This window comes from Staurois parvus, unplaced genomic scaffold (genome assembly GCF_062004578.1).
Source record: "Staurois parvus isolate SC_StPar_1 unplaced genomic scaffold, SC_StPar_1.0 ptg000414l, whole genome shotgun sequence".
Classification (NCBI taxonomy): Eukaryota; Metazoa; Chordata; class Amphibia; order Anura; family Ranidae; genus Staurois; species Staurois parvus.
Window position 1 is genome coordinate 6,132,802 of NW_028318210.1, and position 19,257 is coordinate 6,152,058.

Genomic DNA, 19,257 nt, shown 5'->3' on the forward strand with positions numbered 1-19,257 from the left:
ATATAGTGCCAAATATCACCCTGTATATAGTGCCGGATATCGCTCTGTATATAGTGCCGGATATCGCTCTGTATATAGTGCCGAATATCGCTCTGTATATAGTGCCGGATATCGCCCTGTATATAGTGCCGGATATCGCTCTGTATATAGTGCCGGATATCACTGTATACAGTGCCGAATATCACCCTGTATATAGTGCCGGATATCGCTCTGTATATAGTGCCAAATATCACTCTGTATATAGTGCTGGATATCACTCAAGGTCTGTATAACAAGAGAAAAATAAACCCAAGGAGAGCCACCACCTAAGTGTAGATATATGGATAAAACATGGTGGGCCCTGCTGCCTGCAATAAATAGAGGTAGACGGCAACCTCCCCACAATTGTGTGCACTGCATGGGGCTGTGACCGGGTGGGGAGAGCCACATACTGCCTAATGCCTCTGAAAAGTGATCCACCACAGATCGCTTTTTACAGGCACGGCAGTCCTGTGTAAACAAGCCATTACTTTGTCCAAAATGAAAGCTTTACCTGCCTGCTGACAGTCCTGAGGACAGTCCAGGTGCCCCCAGCACACATCCCTCCCCAGGCTCTGCACTCCTGATCTGTCCAGGCTGTCAGATACTGTCCCTGCAGCTGAGGTCCCCCATGGCTGCGGTCACCCAGCCCTGTCCCTGGCTGCAGATCACATTCCTGCACTTCCCTCTTCCACCAGAAGGAGGAGTACAGGAGACGAGGAAGTGACGACTGCATGGAGTGAGGGCAGCCGAGAAAACAAGTTTGTTTGGAGTGGGAGTTGTTGACTTGTTGGGGAAGCGGTGCTGGGTGCGGACTGTGGGGTGCTGGGTGCGGACTGTGGGGTGCGGGCTCCGGGCGGACGCTGTGCTCACCAGTGGTTGGAGTTTGGGACGTTCTCTGTGCGGCTCTGCAAGTTGCCCCATCCACACCCACTGACAGCTGGAGGAGAGATCAGCACTGAGGACTGTGCATGGAGGACGCCTGAGCCCAGGTCTGTAGGACTGAGCATGTGCGGGGGTGGGGCTCATTCACAACCTGTCACATGGCATGGAGGGGGGGGGGCACATCTTCTTTCCTCCTTCTATGTGAACTGCTGGCTGCTCCCATGTGATCTGTAAGGACTTATTTAGGTCCCTGTGCGGTGGATGCATTTATTGGGGTGCATTTTCTGAAGCATTTTGCATCTTTTCATCTGTTTTTAATGTGTTTTGCATTTTTGGGAAGTGTAAATGTTGCTAGGAGGAGGTGTCTGTTGCCATGCAGGAAAATGCACCAAAACGCATGTACATGCGGTTTTTATGCGGATTTGTTAAAGTCTATGGAGCCGACGATACACTATTCTGCATGTGAAAAACTCCTTGCACCTTTCCAAAAGACGCATTGCAGGAAATTGTGAGTGGAACCCATTGGAGATCAGGTTACATAGACTATGCTGCGTCTGTGTATCTGTAAGGGCCAGTTCACACCACAGAAACGCACTCTGGATGCATCCCACATACGTGTTTGCTTACAGTTCACACCACAGAAACGCACTCCGGCTGCATTCCACATACGTGTTTGCTTACAGTTCACACCAGAAAAACGCACTGCGGATGCATCCCACATACGTGTTTGCGTACAGCTCACACCACAGAAACGCATTGCGGATGCATCCCACATACGTGTTTGCTTACAGCTCACACCACAGAAATGAACTCCGGCTGCATCCCACATACGTGTTTGCGTACAGCTCACACCACAGAAACGCACTCCGGATGCATCACACATACGTGTTTGCTTACAGTTCACACCACAGAAACGCACTCCGGATGCATCCCACATACGTGTTTGCTTACGGCTCACACCACAGAAACGCACTCCGGATGCATCCCACATACGTGTTTGCTTACGGCTCACACCACAGAAACGCACTCCGGCTGCATCCCACATACGTGTTTGCTTACGGTTCACACCACAGAAACGCACTCCGGATGCATCCCACATACGTGTTTGCATACGGCTCACACCACAGAAACGCACTCCGGATGCATCCCACATACGTGTTTGCATACGGCTCACACCACAGAAACGCACTCCGGATGCATCCCACATACGTGTTTGCATACGGCTCACACCACAGAAACGCACTCCGAATGCATTCCACATACGTGTTTGCTTACGGTTCACACCACAGAAACGCACTCCGGATGCATCCCACATACGTGTTTGCATACGGCTCACACCACAGAAACGCACTCCGGATGCATCCCACATACGTGTTTGCATACGGCTCACACCACAGAAACGCACTCCGGATGCATCCCACATACGTGTTTGCATACGGCTCACACCACAGAAACGCACTCCGGATGCATCCCACATACGTGTTTGCATACGGCTCACACCACAGAAACGCACTCCGAATGCATTCCACATACGTGTTTGCTTACGGTTCACACCACAGAAACGCACTCCGGATGCATCCCACATACGTGTTTGCATACGGTTCACACCACAGAAACGCACTCCGGATGCTTCCCACATACGTGTTTGCATACGGTTCACACCACAGAAACGCACTCCGGATGCATTCCACATACGTGTTTGCTTACAGCTCACACCACAGAAACGCACTCCGGATGCATCCCACATACATGTTTGCGTACAGTTCACACCACAGAAACGCACTCCGGATGCATCCCACATACGTGTTTGCATACGGCTCACACCACAGAAACGCACTCCGGATGCATCCCACATACGTGTTTGCATACGGCTCACACCACAGAAACGCACTCCGGATGCATCCCACATACGTGTTTGCATACGGCTCACACCACAGAAACGCACTCCGGATGCATCCCACATACGTGTTTGCATACGGCTCACACCACAGAAACGCACTCCGAATGCATTCCACATACGTGTTTGCTTACGGTTCACACCACAGAAACGCACTCCGGATGCATCCCACATACGTGTTTGCATACGGTTCACACCACAGAAACGCACTCCGGATGCTTCCCACATACGTGTTTGCATACGGTTCACACCACAGAAACGCACTCCGGATGCATTCCACATACGTGTTTGCTTACAGCTCACACCACAGAAACGCACTCCGGATGCATCCCACATACATGTTTGCGTACAGTTCACACCACAGAAACGCACTCCGGATGCATTCCACATACATGTTTGCGTACAGTTCACACCACAGAAACGCACTCCAGATGCATTCCACATACATGTTTGCGTACAGTTCACACCACAGAAACGCACTCCGGATGCATTCCACATACATGTTTGCGTACAGCTCACACCACAGAAACGCACTCCAGATGCATTCCACATACATGTTTGCGTACAGTTCACACCACAGAAACGCACTCCGGATGCATTCCACATACATGTTTGCGTACAGTTCACACCACACTCCGGTCCGGAGCAGTTTGGATGCCGTTTGCTGTATTCCAGAACAGAAAAAACGCAGCATGTTCTGCCAACTGGAACTGACTGCCCTGATGTGAACTAAGGCCACTGGAATACATGGAAAACCCTGTGCATGCATTTTTGATGAAAAAAAGAAAACGCACTGGACGGCATCTAATGTGAACTAGCCCTAAGGGTCAGTTCACACTACAAAAACGCACTCTGGATGCATTCCGGAAACGTTTTTGCTTACAGTTCACACCACACGCAGTTTTAGTGCAGTTTTGATGCAGTTTGCCATGTTCCATTATGGTTCTATGCAGAAAAAAATGCATTATGTTCTATTTTTTTTACAGCACTGGAAACTGCACTGGTGTGAACTAGGGCCATTGGAATGCATGGAAAACACTGTGCATGCATTTTTGATGCAGAAAAAATACACACTGGACTGCATCTAATATGAACTAGTCCTAAGGGCCAGTTCACACTACAAAAACGCACTCTGGATGCATTCCGAATACGTTTTTGCTTACAGTTCACACCACACGCAGCTCTGATGCAGTTTGCCATGTTCCAGTGCAGACAAAATGCAGCATATGCTACTTGTTTTCCTGCGCCAGAAACTGGAACTGACTGCACTGGTGTGAACTAGGGCCATTGGAATACATGGAGAACACTGTGCATGCATTTTTGATGCAGAAAAAAACCCACACTGGACTGCATCTAATGTGAACTAATCATACAAGACACACGAGTGAACCAGGCCTAACACCAGATGCAGTCAGATGTGTTTAAAACTCCGTACAAATGCACATGCTAGGAAAATGAAAGTACGTCCAGTGAGTGTCATTTACACCATTGTGCTGCTTTCACTTTTATCCTCCATGCACACCTGAGATTTTTATAAGCTCAAAAAAAACTAGAAAAAATGTCTGTCTGAAAACCGCTGATCATAACGTGTTTGTGCCGGCTTGTAGTAGCGTTTTATTAGCATTTTTACACTACATGTAGAAAAAGGAAAAACTAAAAAAAAAGCTGTTAGGAGCTTTTTTTTTCTTTTCTTCCCATGTCAGAAAACCGCTTCCTAAACGTTATTAGCCTAAGTGTGCATGGACACATAGAATTACACGATTTAGCTTCTAGGAGTAAAAGAAATCACAGCTTCTAAGGGCTTAAAAAATAAAACCGGTAGTGCATTTTTTTGGAAAAAATTCAATTTTTTAAAATTTTAATGCAAAAAAAACAGCACAATACATATCCCATTTTTAAAAAAAAAAATATAAAAGATGTTACACTGAGTAAATTGATACCAAACATGTCAAGCTTTAAATTTGCAAACGCCCTTGCAATGGCAACCAACAGCAAAAATGTTACCATCCGTAAGCAACCTTTTTTAAACCTGGTTCACATATCCGTGTCTTGCATGGACATGAGAGCTCATTCATTTGAATGGACCCCCGTGCCCCGGGACACTCAGGGAAGAAGTCCCTGCACTTCTGAAAACGCAGCCCGCACGGGAACCTCAGTTGCGATTTCCTGTGCGGGCGGCATACAATTATAACTGTCACCCTCCTGCGGGTCCGCATTCCGCTGTGCGGGTGGTGCAGCTGCACGGATTTTTGTGCGGATCCGCAGCAGCACCACCCGCACATATGTGAACCTCGCCTTACAGCTTTCGCAGGTCACCACTTTAGATTTGCACAGGAGGTCTGGTGTTAGAATCACTGCCCATGACCTGACATTCGCGGTGATACCTAACTTGTGTGGGATGATCACTGCTTGCATACATGCGAGACTGGCGCATGTGTTCGCCTTTGCGTGCGAACATGGGGGCACTTTAATTTTTCTTTTTTTGATCACTTATATTGATGTCACAAGGAATGTTAACATCCTGGGTGACCGCAATAGCCAGTGACAGGTACTCTTTATGGTGAGATCTGGGGGTCAATAAGACCCCTATCCCTCCTCTGCCCTTAAACACATTTGATCACACCAAGATCAGATCACACCAAGATCAGATCACACCAAGATCAGAGGGATCAAATCCTTTTCATTTTTAAAAATGGCGCCATATACATCTGTGCAAACTAGAAGTGATGGAAGGTCATCGCTTTCGGTTCCCTATATCATAGAGGTGAATGGAGCGGTTCGGCCCTTTGTTTGGCTCTATGCTCAGCTGGCTGGTCGATCCGGTGGGACGGGATAGCCTGTTAATGCCGTGGGAGGGGGGGAGACATCTCCTCCTGCTGCTTGTAATGGCAATCCAGTTACCCGCTCCGATTTCTTTTACAAGAGAGCCAGCCGTCGGCTTTAACAAACGGCCCCAGGATGATGTCTGCAGCTGCGAGCGCCATCCCAGGATAACCACTTGAAGTCCAGTGACGTATGGGTACATCGCTGCTCGGCAGAAGATTGTAAGCTCCAAGGAGCAGGGCCCTCGAACCCCTCGTGTATTTTATTACTGTACTGTCTCATATTATAATGTACATCGCTGAGCAAACTGTTGGTGCTATATAAATATTGTATAATAATGGTTAAAAATTACAGCATGCTGCATTTTTTTGCTTTGGATAACATCGCAAACACATTAAAAATGCAACTTGGTGAAAAATAAATAATGCCAAAAAAATGCACTGCAAACGCACCATGTAAATGTGTATGAACTGCACCCTGAATTTGGGGATTACAAAGTAATGGAGCCCTAAGGGCTTCACATCACAATCCCTGCGTTCAGTGTACGCTTTTATATGTGGAACGTTTGCAGAGCATTTTTTGCCATGATTTGTTGTTTTTGTGTGAGATGTATCTACATGCTTTACACTGCCTTTAGGTGCAAAAATGCAGCATGTTCCCCCTTTTTTTTTTTTTTTTTATTATTAAACCCAGGTGAAAAGGTTTACACCCATGCAGGTATGGGAACGTGGAAATCGCATGCAGTCCTGTGCAGGTGCGTTTAAGAAAAAGGGTTGGAGACTTTTCTCCACGTTTCCCACAGGTACAGCGGCCCATGGAAAGTAATGGAATGCTGTCTACATAAACACATCTGCCCAGAGACACAAATATGTGAACCCAGGCCAAGGCCTCATTCACACCGACACTGTCAGACCTGCATGTCTATGCATTTACCCCCGGATCACATTTCCGTGGTCCTGCGGGCTGCGTTTTGCGCTGGCATGAGAGCCCATTCATTTGAATGGACTCCCGTGCCCTGGGACACGCTGGGAAGATGTCCCTGCACTTTTTCTGAAACCGCAGCCCGCACGGGTACCTCGGTTCCCAGTATGGTTGCGATTTCCAGTGCGGGTGGCGTGCCATTACAACTAATGGCACCCGCCCACGGGTCTGCATTCTTCTGTGTGGGTGGCGCGGTTGCAGAGATTTTTGTTCGGATCCGCAGCAGCACCACCCGCACATATGTGAACTGAGCCTTAGAGGACTGATAAATGCATGTGAGGACTTTTCAGTGGCGCCGTTCACACTGAGGGCCCATTAACACCAGAATCGGCACATTTACTTTGCATTCTTGCATATGCAATAACATGCCTTTGATGCGCATTTTTATGTGCCTTTGCTTTCCTTCGTGATGCATTTTTCCCAAGCTTATATCTTCTATGAGGTCGCTTCTGTATTCTTTCTTCTTTGGGCTTTTATGTGCCTTGCACTGTGTTGTGGTGAACTTTTTAGCATTTACATATCTATACATATGCAGTGCTAAAAAATGCAGCTTGCTGTTCTTTTTTTTTTTTTTCCACTGCACTGCCCTAGTGTGAACTATGCCCATAGCATAACCTGGATTTTGGACTGTCTGTGCAGGTGGAGTGCATTAAAGAATGCATCCCATCTGGTGTGAATAGGCCCTTAGCCTGTTTAGAGGAAATAGCATTCTGTGGGCTAAGGGTCCAAATAGAAACTCTAAACGCATGGTGCAGATAAAGCAGGACCATCTAAATGCAGGAAAAAGTGACCTGCGAGTCATTTGAGAGCAAGTCGTTTCCACTTCCTGGATCACTTCTGCATTTAAAAGAAGTGATCATTTATCATTTTTTTTTTACTGAGTTGCATGTATGTGCGTTCATGTGCATTCGCATGTGTTCCAGTACATTTCCATGCAAAAAAATGCAGCATGCTGTAACAGGTGAAAGCACCGCAAAGGTGTAAACTAGGCTCCTTGAAATACATTCATTTTTCTTGTATATGCGTTTCTACTGCATTTGAACCCCATTTGATTACATATGATGTAAAACATACAGCTGAAAGCATTTTGGTATATCCGTTCGATTAAAAAAAAAAAAACATCCTATTGATCCTGCAAGTGAGCAGATAATACCCTGCAATGCTCTCATCAGCTACACTCTTCTTGTATCACAGAACTAGAAAACCCGTAAAACATACCACAAAAAACACTGCAGAAATGGATCAAAAGCAAACTGCATAGATTTGAACCAAGCCCTATACCTGAAAACATGCCAAAAAAAAAAAGCTTCAAAACCAAGAATTTAGTGCTTAGTGTTACTAAACCCAGGACTCTGCATTCACTATATCCGGTCTCCCCGGACCCTGCATTCACTATATCCGCTCTCCCCGGACCCTGCATTCACTATATCCGCTCTCCCCGGACCCTGCATTCACTATATCCGCTCTCCCCGGACCCTGCATTCACTATATCCGCTCTCCCCGGACCCTGCATTCACTATATCCGCTCTCCCCGGACCCTGCATTCACTATATCCGCTCTCCCCGGACCCTGCATTCACTATATCCGCTCTCCCCGGACCCTGCATTCACTATATCCGCTCTCCCCGGACCCTGCATTCACTATATCCGCTCTCCCCGGACCCTGCATTCACTATATCCGCTCTCCCCGGACCCTGCATCCACTATATCCGCTCTCCCCGGACCCTGCATTCACTATATCCGCTCTCCCCGGACCCTGCATTCACTATATCCGCTCTCCCCGGACCCTGCATTCACTATATCCGCTCTCCCCGGACCCTGCATTCACTGTATCCGCTCTCCCCGGACCCTGCATTCACTGTATCCGCTCTCCCCGGACCCTGCATTCACTGTATCCGCTCTCCCCGGACCCTGCATTCACTGTATCCGCTCTCCCCGGACCCTGCATTCACTGTATCCGCTCTCCCCGGACCCTGCATTCACTGTATCCGCTCTCCCCGGACCCTGCATTCACTGTATGCGCTCTCCCCGGACCCTGCATTCACTATATGCGCTCTCCCCGGACCCTGCATTCACTATATCTGGTCTCCCACAGTACACAAAACATGGAAATGCAATTAATTTAATACATATAAACTGCTAAATACCGTTTCTTATCAGTAGTATATAGCAATCTTGTGACTTCTATCAGTGTCCGGCCGAGCACTGGTTAAAGCTTGTAGAAAGAGTTGTCATTCTCCTCTGACCAGGGTCGGACTGACCATTTGGAAACTCGGGCACTGCCCAAGGGCCCGGGGTCAGTAGGGGGCCCCATGAGATGCCCCTGGTACCTTTTTCATAGGCTTTTTTGAGTTTGGGCAAGGACACAGGGGCCCCATGATCCCCTATTGCCCGGGGGCCCCATGAGTTGTCAGTCCGCCCCTGCTTCTGACTGTCCTATGAGCCTGCAGGATCTCTAACCCTCTGTCTGAACAGCGCTGATTTGGCCCTGTGCTGATCACATGCACCCTCCGAACAAGAAAAAACAAACTGTTTAGCAAAACACACCAAACTGAGCATGTGCAACTTGCCCCCAAGGCTCTGTTCTGTCAGCAAATGGATTGGGGCTAGTAGAAGAAGAGGAGGATCAGAGAAGTCTGGATCAAACAGCCTTTTTACACAATGTGGAGGATTAACCCCTTAGGTTCCACAGTGAGTATAACAAGCATGCTTTACTGCATATACAGACTGATTTTACTGTTGTGGGTTTTAAGTGTGGCCCCCAACGTAAAAGTCCATAAATAATGTTGGTGCATCATGCTTCTCGTTTCCTGACTAATTGGGTAATTAACCCTAAAACAAATATGTCATATATTAAGCTTACAGGCCTTGTATGTGGAGGCTCCATTAGTTTTAGTTTTTTTTTCAGGCTAAGGACATTTTCAGCAAGTACAGAAAATATCTGTTGATCTTGACACCATGTATGTTACATCTAATGCACATTAGTTGACATGTGGACATGTATGTCTTAGCACATTACATTATGTAAAGGGTTTTTTTTGATCACAGCGGGAGCTGAAATATATTCTTTCCTTTCCTTAACCATTTAACGCATCGCTTCCCGGCCCTTCCTGATTCCATGTTACTGAGGCTGGGAGGGGTGAGGGGGGTATATGATCATGTGACTGCCGTGATTGGCTGATGACATGATCGGTGGGGATCGGGAGCGTTTTTTTTTTTTTTTTTTGTCGCCGGTAACTGTGATGGGAGCGATCAGGACGCATGTGCTCTCGGCACGGGTTTATTTATATTTGGGTACACAAATGTGCGACCTCTCGGCATCTAGGCCCACCCACCCAGAGGCTGCATATTTGCGCACTTTCACTTCAAAGGGGTTAACATGCATTACAGCTCACAGTTGTGTTGTGAAGCATTGCACTGCTATAAATGCAGCATGTTCCATTTTTCGCTAAGCGTTTATTATCGCAGCGCATTGGTGTGAACTCGACCTATTGGAAACCATGGATTTCATGTTGTGGCATTAGGCCTGTATTGAACAATGCAGCCAAGAAGACGTGGTGTGAATGAGAGATGTGGTGTGAATGAGAGATGTGGTGTGAATGAGAGATGTGGTGTGAATGAGAGACCTGGTGTGAATGAGAGACGTGGTGTGAATGAGAGACGTGGTGTGAATGAGAGATGTGGTGTGAATGAGAGACGTGGTGTGAATGAGAGACGTGGTGTGAATGAGAGATGTGGTGTGAATGAGAGATGTGGTGTGAATGAGAGATGTGGTGTGAATGAGAGATGTGGTGTGAATGAGAGATGTGGTGTGAATGAGAGATGTGGTGTGAATGAGAGACGTGGTGTGAATGAGAGACGTGGTGTGAATGAGCTTTTACTGTCAGCTGAAGTTACAGAAAAAACAAAAAGTCATCATGTTTCTGTAAACTACTAATCTCTTTATCCCCCATGCAGTGGAGATGAACAAAGGCAGATATCTGTAGTCCAGTAGGGTGACGTCCTCCATAGATACAGGGGAGGCCAGTGGATAGCCACAAAGAGATGGGGAATGTGTTCTGTGCTGGATCACCAGGTGGAAATAATTGGTTTGTAAATTGGAATATTTCACTTTTTGTCTTTTGGACTTGGAGAACTAGTAGAGGAATCTTTTGGAGATATGAAGCAGCTTTGTCGGTGGTCTCTCCTGCTCACATTTGGCTGACATTGGCTGTCTGTTGAACAATATGTACACACAGGGTGTTGTCTGCTAAGTGCCATATTGTATGACTGAACCCAAATGAAGGCTTAGGCCAGCCATACATGGGTTAAAGTTCGACCGACTTTTCGTCCGAAAATTGGACCTAAGAATAATCGGCCGATTTTAGCTCTGTTAGTGGGTCAATGGCACCGGCCGATTTTTGTGGTTCCTCCCTTTTTCGGTGATTGGGCATGTTGGAAAATTCATGAAAAACTACTGATTTTCGACTCAATGGTCAAATCGTACGATAATTTTTCTGAAATGAATTTGCGCATGAGCTGTGACCTGGAAGGAACAGAAGTTTCACCTGTTATATGGGGGTGAACTATATGACTTGGTTGGCCGATTTTCGAAATCATTGATGGCACCATCAGAGCGAACAACGGTTTAGATTTTCGGACAAAAAATCGTTCAGAATTCGAACCGTGTATGGCCTGCATTAGTGTTCCAGAACATCCTATACGTGGTTGCAGCTGTTTAGGTGAAGCATTGCAGTGAGTAGCAGAACTACTTGACAGGCAGATCTCATGGTTGGTTGTCTCGGCGCATTAAATCCAGGTGATTGAGGCTCCTTTTTATTGCACCTCAACCACCTGTCAAAAAACGTTAATGGCTCCCTCCCCCGACTTCTCCATCAAGATCAATAACACAACCATCAACTCCCCCCTCATGCCAGGGTACTAGGTGTAATCCTAGACTCCCATCTGTCCTTTCACCCCCAAATCCAATCACTGTCCAAATCTTGTAGACTTTACCTCCACAACATCTCCAAGATACGACCGTTCCTAACCACGGAAACCACTAAGCAACTTATTCACTCCCTTGTTATATCTCACCTTGACTATTGTAACTCCCTCCTCATTGGCCTACCTCATCGCAGGCTATCCCCACTCCAGTCTATCATGAATGCTGCTGCCAGACTCATCCACCTTACTAACCGTTCTGTATCTGCCACCCCTCTCTGCCAATCCCTCCACTGGCTTCCCATTGCCCAATGGATATAATTCAAAACATTAACAATAACATATAAAGCCATTTATAACTCTGCCCCAAATTACATCACCAATCTTGTCTCTAAATATCACCCAAACCGTACTCTCCGCTCCTCGCAAGACCTCCTGCTCTCTAGCTACCTTGTCTCCTCCTCCCATGCTCATCTCCAGGACTTCTCCAGAGCTTCCCCCATCCTCTGGAAATCTCTACCCCAATTTATCAGACTATCGCCTACTCTGCTCACTTTAGGCGATCTCTGAAAACCTATCTCTTCAGGGAAGTCTATCCTGCCCTCAGCTAATAATGGAATCTTCTACTCTTCCTACCAGTCCATCCCCCACAGTTACTACCTTTTGTACCACTAGCCCCTCCCTCCTAGATTGTAAGCTCCAAGGAGCAGGGCCCTCCTAACCCTCCTTGTATTGAACTGTATTGTTGCTGTATTGTCTCCCTTTATATTGTAAAGCGCTGAGCAAACTGTTGGCACTATATAAATCCTGTATAATAATAATATGACCCCTCAGCACGCCCCATAAAAGTGAAAGGGGCCACGCCGCAACCACAACGTGTCATGGTGAAGTGGTCATTTTCTGATCTCCAGCCAACAAAACGATCCACCATGAATTGCGAGTCAGCAGCTATATCCATGTGAGGGGGACCAGAGGGTGCTTTCACTTGAGTGGCAATTTCTACCATCCTCTGAAAAGAGATATGCAGTGATTGCTTTTTGGAGGGCAGTGAAGTAGTGGCTGCAAGCTGTTCAGGAAGCAATCTTGCCAACTCCTGAATGTTTACTGTTGTTTTTTTTTAAGTCGTAAGAGATTTTGTACAAAGTACTGCGCTGCAACTGTGTGCTGACCATTTTGCTTCCAATTGACCTTAATCGGCACATTTCACTGGCACCTTTAGAACTCTGCAAGCTGAGATCAAATTGCATGTGTACAGCCCTGTCCGGCTACAAGAGTGGAATGGTAAAAATTTACCTGAGCTGTCGGGGACCGATAAAACATTGGCTTAACTGCCTGTTTTTTACTTTATTCTGGCAGCCCATGTGAAAGGAGCCTGGAGATCTGTTTACGTTACACAGGCTTCAGATGATCATTTGTGTTCAAATCTAATATAGTCTCATTTAGATCTGCCAAGTGGCCTGCCTGCTGGGGTCCAAACCTAGCAGATTCCATAGATAGGCCATCATTTTACATTGTTTTGGAAAATTTAAAAGAACTTTTAGTTGTCATGCACACGGGACGTTTTTACAGCGGCTGATTTGGGCTTTTGACCTTTTTTTCTACAGCCAGTAAACCCCCCAGCATGTTATCCTATGTGTCCATGCACACATAGACTGTAATCAATGTTTTTTGGCAGAGGCGTTTTCTGGCTGGAAAAACAACAGGACTAGTGGGTTTCTAGAGGAGTTTTTTAGCTGTAAAAATGCTGCAAACCGGCATTTTTGAATGTTTTTTTTTTTTTTACCAAAAAAAGTATTTTTTTTTTTTTTTGGTTGAAAAAAAAACGCAAACGTGGAAAAACTCAAGAAAAAGCCTCTAAACGCTAATGCAAAAAACGTTCAACCTGAAAAACTCAAGTTTTTAACATGACTTTACACAGCTAACATCACCAGCATTATCAACACACCCCGTGTGCATGGAGACGCATGGAGATGACATGATCACACGATGGGTGACGAGAGATCTGAGGATGCTGCCGGTTTCTTATTGATTTCTTTCTTTTTATCATGTGATTTCCTCTGTAATGCTGCCCCTACCATACATTAGTTGAATTTCATTCAAAAATGTTCTTTGTTTTAAGAACATTTGATTGATGTTCTGATTGCTAGTGGGGGTCAAATCAAAATACATATTTGAGTGTAGCAATGAGAAAATTGGAAGGAGCAGGAGGGACAATTGTTCTCCAATGAACACATTTCTAACAGTGTGTGTGATTTTCATTCGGGAAATTACAATCATTTCATATTCGAATGTTAAAGGCAAATAAAACTGTACTTTCAGAATGACATTCACCCAGCCTTCGATTGTACTGAGAGTTTTCGTGTGGATATTGGAGTGAACGTTCCCTTGAAAACCTTCTGGTGTAAGGCCAGCATGTCACAAATCTTTGACTTAACGAGAGGCATGTTTATATTTACCTTGGTAATGTGATTGATAAATTGTCTCCTTTTGTGTTGATGACATTTCCCCAAGGTTAGTCCTCATGCACACGGGACGTTTTTACAGCGGCTGGTTTTGGCTTTTGACGTTTTTTTTGTTCTACAGCCAGTAACCCCCCCAGCATGTTATCCTATGTATCCATGCACAGATAGACTGTAATCAACATTTTTTGGCTGGAAAAAAAACTCAGGATTAGTGGATCTCTAGAAGAGTTTTTAGCTGTAAAAACGCTCTAATGCTGAAAAATGCTGTAAAATGCTGCAAACCTGCATTTTTTTGGACTTTTTTTTACCAAAAAAAAATTTTTTTGTTAAAAAAACAGAAAACGAAACGCAAATTCGGAAAACCGCTGCTAAATGCCAATGCAAAAAGACTAGAGAAAGCTGAAAAACTCATGTTTTTAATGCAACTTTACACAGCTAACGTTCCCAGCGTTATCAAAACGTCCCTTGTGCATGAGGACTAAGGCTAGGTTCACACCTACGCAGTTTGTGTTTGAGCCGTTTCTGCAGTGCGTTTTGTGGTGCATTTTTGCCACGTTTTGCAGGATTTTAAAATTGATTTATTTTTCCTTGTTGCTAGGCAGATTAAAACGCATCAAAAACACAGAAAAAACGCACTATATTCTTTTTTGCAGCGTTTCCATTGAGGTCTATAGAACCAAAACTGCAGCTTTTTGTGTTTAAAAGAGAGGCCCTGACCCTTTCCAAAAAACACACTGAGTGAAAACTCGGAGATGTGAACGTGTCCCATAGGAAATCATGTTAAATGGACTGTAGTGCGTTTCTGGAAAACGCTTAGGTGTGAACCTAGGGTAGAGGAAACAGGCTCTAGTTCATCTCAGAACATGGCTCAGTAGGAGGTCTTGTAGCTGTGACAGTCCACAGTAGACAGACAGAATATCCCGTTCTCTGGTCTGTACACTCCACATGTGCACTTATCATCAGGCAGCATACATTTACTTGTTAGCTTGTTGATTTTTTTTTTTTTTTCAGATCAGATCATCAGACTGATCTTACATGTTACACCCTGATTGTACTGTTCCCTTGAAATCTCATTCAGTTGAGTAAATGAGGACGGCTAGACTGCAGCGTTCAGTAGCAGCTACATTTGTACTCAGCAATACTCTGAACTATGGCCACATACCAACTGGACAATTATCTGCGTCCAATTTGTGTGTCCAGAACCACCTGTCCGAGTCCCTAATTGCATGTAACTGTTGGGATGAGCAGTAACCTGCAAACTGCAGAGCTCAATCTCAGACTGCACAGGACTGAGATTGAGCTCTACAGTCACCTTTTCAGTAGTTGTTTTCTTATTCCGAGTCACAATCCTGCGCAGTGTCTTTTTTTTTTTTTTTTGGTCAGCTGACCATGTCAACCGTACTTATATGTATCAGACAAGTTTTCCTGGAAAAACCTTTGATAGTGTACCCTGCTATGCAGCAAATAAATTGGCAGCTTCAGTCACAGAGGCACCAGCAAAGCACACACCATTAATTTGCCCTCTTTGAAACTCAGTAAGCTCTGACATTGACTCTGTATCAGGGGCGGACTGGGCACTCGGGCACTGGGTCTGTAGGGGGCCCCATGGGATGCCCTTGGTACCTTTCATAGACTTTTTGGGTGTGGTTTGAGTGTGGGCTAGGACACGGGCCCCCTGATCCCCTATTGCCCGGGGGCCCCATGGGTTGTCAGTCCACCTCTGCTCCGTACTACTAGGAAAGCACGCAGTGAATGGTGAAAGTGAGGCTTCCCACTTCTCAGCTAGGTGTCTCATCACACAGCGGAAGCAAAAGAATGTTACATCACTTTTGCTTTCGACATGAAACATGTCATCGCACACATGTAGATCATGTAATGTTGGAAAAGGCTTAGCCTCTGTGATAGGATTCTGTGTGTACTGTATTACATTGTAAACAAAATATGTATCCAAGCACTTTCTGGCCACAAGCAGTCTAGGCAGCTCACTGTCTTCCAGATGCATCATGGGAAATTGACAGAACCCCCCCTTCGCTGCATGGGAAGCGATCTTTCTTAGTAAGTCTGGCTGAAAAAAAAAAACAAAAGTCCATCCAGTTCAACCATAAGAAAAAAAATTCTAACCCTACACCCACAGTTGATCCAGAGGAAGGCAAAAAACCCAGCAAAGTATGATCCAATGCTCCTGCTGGGAAAAAATAACTTCCTGATCCCCTGAGAGGCGATTGGCTATTCCCTGGTTCAACTTTACCTATACCTCTCCCCAGGTTGCCCCAAGAAATGTTTGCACTGCTGAAATGTACGTATAGTTCAGGGGAAATCAATTGGCATGTTGTCAGGAATCATGATCAACCCCTTCCCACTCAGCCCCGGCATCCCTTTAACAGGGTTGGGAAGGGTTGTCTGATCATGTGACCACTGTGGTTGGCAGTCACATGATCTGAAGTCGGTCCCGCCAGCTCCTGATCAGTACAGCTGGCCCCCTACTGAAGTATCGCTGCTCATGTGTGAGATGGGCAAACTGTGGGGGACTGTCCCGAAGCCTCCAGAGATGTGAGATATGATATCACAGAAGGCTTAGGGCAGCCAGGAGCTACGTAACGCACGCCAGTGAGGAAGTGGGACTGAGGACCAGCAAAAAAAAAAAGTAGTAGCCCCTAGAGGACGTCTTTTGATGACGAAACATGTGGGGAAGAGCCTCCCTCTGACGTCGGCCATCTTGGATATTCTTGTGAATGCTTTTAATTGTTCTACAGCTTGTAAGTAGGGTCCTTTTTGCGCAAATAAAGATGTTTTTTGATACGTATTGCACTCTGAGAGGCATGGGTTTTTTTTTTTTTTTCATGACCTTGTCTGGCACTAAAGTTTGAGTTGGAGTCTGGGAAGTTTCATGTTTTGGGGTGTGATACGGGAAGTCTGCCAGTGCTCTACATTATAAAGCTGGTTGGGACCCCTGTAATTAAGGGGTCTCCATTTCTGGTAAGCCTCCATTCGTTACTTTGGTGGTGGTGTGCACACTGGTGACCAATTGAAGCAAGTTTATCAACATTTGCACTTACAGCATTGTCTACTGTAATACCATCGATTGTGAAATTTTCTTCTCATACTTATGGACTATGGTTTTATGTCTATATGGACTTTTTGTTTTGTTTTCTACTAACCTTTATGTATATTTGAGGCAAATTTTTTGCACATTGAGATTTGACCTATCTTCAGCCTTGATCACTCTTCAGAGGTGTGAGGGTCTTCATAGGGCTCATAGATAATGTATGATATTTAGGTTAATTTGACCACACATCACGGTTTCTTACATGTATTTATGATTATTGTACTCCGTTTATTCAATTTTTTTTCAACTTTTGATCGCTCCTCAGAGGGGTGAGGGTCTTCATAGGGCATATGTATCCACTTATTTAGTTTAACTATTGCAGTGTTTTTATTTAAAATTTTTGATGATTTTTCAGAGGTGTGAAGGTTTCCATAGTGTTCGTAAAGTTTTAAGGGTGCACCTAGTGCAGTATCCATTTGAATTCGCAATTTTGATTAACCTCTTCCCGCTCAACCCCGGCATCCCTTTAACAGGGTTGGGAAGGATCGTCTGATCACGTGATCACTGTGGTTGGCGGTCACATGATCAGGAGCCGATCTCACAGCTCCTGATCAGTACAGCTGGCCCCCTGCTGAAGTACCACTGCTCATGTGCGAGATGGGCAGACTGTGGGGGACTGTCCTGAAGCCTCCAGGGATGTGACAGATGATATCCCAGAAGGCTGAGGGCGGCCAGGAGCTACGTAACGCACGTCAGTGAGGAAGTCGGAGCGAGGACCAGCAAAAAAAAAAAAAAGAAAAGGTACTTTCTTTCCGAAAAAATGACATGCAATTGTGTAACAGGGAGGGGGAGGATTAGAATAATGCCGGGTTTTACTTTCATGTGAAGGTTGGCTTTTATCACAGTGCAGTTCACTAGCCCTTCACACATTAACTTTTATAAGAGAGCTGAGGGCTGTTTGAAGTCTGGGTGAGAATAGGAGATGAGTTGTGCAAAGACTGACAGCTTGCTAAGGCAGGATAGAAAACAGCAGCGCCTCTCTACCAGCAGTCCGTAGGGGCAAGCAATCATGCTGAGCTGGCTTTTTGAAAATGCTAGTTGCATGGCTGTCATGCTGATCCTTTTGTTTCAATACTGAATCCGTGATGCTGAACAAGTTTGCACATGAGGAGTTCTGATTGCACTGGTTGTCTGTCTGTTCTGGGGCAGTAGTTCACAATTTTTGTTCTTTGTTAAATGGACTGTAGTGCGTATCTGCAAAAAACGTGTTGATGTGAACGGAGCCTAAGTCTAGGTTCACACCTATGCAGTTTGCGTCTGACCCGTTTCTGCATTGTGTTTTGTGCTGCATTTTTGCACCTGTTTTTTTGATGCGTTTTGCGGGTTTTTTTTTTCCTTTTTGCTAGGGAGATTTAAACACGGCAAAAACACACTACATGCTTTTCTGCAGCGTTTTTATTGAAGTCTATAGAACCAAAAGCGCTACTTTTTGAATGCAAAAAGTCCCTGAGCCTTTCCAAAAAACGCAGCGGGTAAAAACGCACAGGTGTGAACATGTCCCATAGGAAATCATGTTAAATGGACATCTCTGCAAAACGCTTAGGTGTGAACATAGAGTCCATGAAAGTTGTGCCCTGAGTTCAGCTTAGAACCATCTGACAGTTTCTAATCTGTCCCAGGGGATCTATTGCTGAGACTTCCCAGGTCTACGCACCTCCTCTGGTCTTCACCTTGGTGGTTTATCATGTATTTATGTTCTGAAGAATGCAGCCGTGCTGAAGTGCAATCATTGCACCTATGGCACAGTAACCTGATGTATCTGCATAGGATGTTGTATAAAGGTGACAGGTCTACTTTATTGGTTTGCAGCAAATGAATGTTAGATAGGAGTGAGAAGATTGTGTAATTCTGCGTCCTAAAGGTCGGCACGATGACTTCACTGTAAAGCAATATGAGATTAATTTTGCTGGAATCTGGAGGGCGAATATCAGCAATGGAAGGAAATGCCTTGGCAGGCTGCGCTCGCAGAGAGTCCTAGCACGCAGCACAGCGCTTTCATGGTCTTGCATCAGCAGTGCCGATAAGTCAGGTGACCTCCCCACATTGTGTATGTTCTACTGACTGCCAACACGTTACACTGGGGTGGGGAAGCTCCCAGCCGAATGATTATTGTTTTTATTGATGCCGGGTTATGGGTTGACCTTCAGACGGAGAACGCATGAG

At 45.5% G+C, this 19,257-nt stretch overlaps 1 protein-coding gene across 1 annotated transcript in view; it reads left to right on the forward strand.

Moving 5' to 3' along the window:
- The first annotated feature begins 802 nt into the window (after window positions 1-802).
- Window positions 803-19,257, forward strand: part of MIDEAS (mitotic deacetylase associated SANT domain protein) — a 146,873-nt gene continuing 128,418 nt past the window's right edge. Inside the window, exon 1 of the mRNA XM_089686892.1 lies at window positions 803-1,010. The gene's annotated coding sequence lies outside the window, so the exon portion shown is untranslated. The remainder of the gene's footprint in view (window positions 1,011-19,257) is intronic.